We start from the raw sequence: 2500 nt of genomic DNA on the forward strand, positions 1-2500 counted from the left end.
CATGAATGGCAGACGAGAGAGACAGTGACAATGATTACACTCTTATCTAAAGGTTTAAAGGCCACTCATGAATGGCAGACGAGAGGGACAGTGACAATGATTACACTCTTATCTAAAGGTTTAAAGGCCACTCATGAATGGCAGACGAGAGGGACAGTGACAATGATTACACTCTTATCTAAAGGTTTAAAGGCCACTCATGAATGGCAGACGAGAGAGACAGTGACAATGATTACACTCTTATCTAAAGGTTTAAAGGCCACTCATGAATGGCAGACGAGAGAGACAGTGACAATGATTACACTCTTATCTAAAGGTTTAAAGGCCACTCATGAATGGCAGACGAGAGAGACAGTGACAATGATTACACTCTTATCTAAAGGTTTAAAGGCCACTCATGAATGGCAGACGAGAGAGACAGTGACAATGATTACACTCTTATCTAAAGGTTTAAAGGCCACTCATGAATGGCAGACGAGAGAGACAGTGACAATGATTACACTCTTATCTAAAGGTTTAAAGGCCACTCATGAATGGCAGACGAGAGGGACAGTGACAATGATTACACTCTTATCTAAAGGTTTAAAGGCCACTCATGAATGGCAGACGAGAGGGACAGTGACAATGATTACACTCTTATCTAAAGGTTTAAAGGCCACTCATGAATGGCAGACGAGAGAGACAGTGACAATGATTACACTCTTATCTAAAGGTTTAAAGGCCACTCATGAATGGCAGACGAGAGAGACAGTGACAATGATTACACTCTTATCTAAAGGTTTAAAGGCCACTCATGAATGGCAGACGAGAGAGACAGTGACAATGATTACACTCTTATCTAAAGGTTTAAAGGCCACTCATGAATGGCAGACGAGAGAGACAGTGACAATGATTACACTCTTATCTAAAGGTTTAAAGGCCACTCATGAATGGCAGACGAGAGAGACAGTGACAATGATTACACTCTTATCTAAAGGTTTAAAGGCCACTCATGAATGGCAGACGAGAGAGACAGTGACAATGATTACACTCTTATCTAAAGGTTTAAAGGCCACTCATGAATGGCAGACGAGAGAGACAGTGACAATGATTACACTCTTATCTAAAGGTTTAAAGGCCACTCATGAATGGCAGACGAGAGAGACAGTGACAATGATTACACTCTTATCTAAAGGTTTAAAGGCCACTCATGAATGGCAGACGAGAGGGACAGTGACAATGATTACACTCTTATCTAAAGGTTTAAAGGCCACTCATGAATGGCAGACGAGAGGGACAGTGACAATGATTACACTCTTATCTAAAGGTTTAAAGGCCACTCATGAATGGCAGACGAGAGGGACAGTGACAATGATTACACTCTTATCTAAAGGTTTAAAGGCCACTCATGAATGGCAGACGAGAGAGACAGTGACAATGATTACACTCTTATCTAAAGGTTTAAAGGCCACTCATGAATGGCAGACGAGAGAGACAGTGACAATGATTACACTCTTATCTAAAGGTTTAAAGGCCACTCATGAATGGCAGACGAGAGAGACAGTGACAATGATTACACTCTTATCTAAAGGTTTAAAGGCCACTCATGAATGGCAGACGAGAGAGACAGTGACAATGATTACACTCTTATCTAAAGGTTTAAAGGCCACTCATGAATGGCAGACGAGAGGGACAGTGACAATGATTACACTCTTATCTAAAGGTTTAAAGGCCACTCATGAATGGCAGACGAGAGGGACAGTGACAATGATTACACTCTTATCTAAAGGTTTAAAGGCCACTCATGAATGGCAGACGAGAGAGACAGTGACAATGATTACACTCTTATCTAAAGGTTTAAAGGCCACTCATGAATGGCAGACGAGAGAGACAGTGACAATGATTACACTCTTATCTAAAGGTTTAAAGGCCACTCATGAATGGCAGACGAGAGAGACAGTGACAATGATTACACTCTTATCTAAAGGTTTAAAGGCCACTCATGAATGGCAGACGAGAGGGACAGTGACAATAATTACACTCTTATCTAAAGGTTTAAAGGCCACTCATGAATGGCAGACGAGAGGGACAGTGACAATAATTACATTCTTATCTAAAGGTTTAAAGGCCACTCATGAATGGCAGACGAGAGGGACAGTGACAATAATTACATTCTTATCTAAAGGTTTAAAGCCACTCATGAATGGCAGACGAGAGGGACAGTGACAATGATTATATTCTTATCTAAAGGGTTAAAGGCCACTCATGAATGGCAGAAGAAAGGGACAGTGACAATTATATTCTTATCTAAAGGTTTAAAGGCCACTCATGAATGGCAGAAGAAAGGGACAGTGACAATTATATTCTTATCTAAAGGGTTAAAGGCCACTCATGAATGGCAGAAGAAAGGGACAGTGACAATGATTACATTCTTATCTAAAGGTTTAAAGGCCACTCATGAATAGCAGACGAGAGGGACAGTGACAATTAGTGAATTCTTATTCAAAGGTTTAAAAGCCAG

The sequence above is a fragment of the Palaemon carinicauda genome, chromosome 28, assembly GCF_036898095.1.
Source record: "Palaemon carinicauda isolate YSFRI2023 chromosome 28, ASM3689809v2, whole genome shotgun sequence".
NCBI classification, from domain to species: Eukaryota; Metazoa; Arthropoda; class Malacostraca; order Decapoda; family Palaemonidae; genus Palaemon; species Palaemon carinicauda.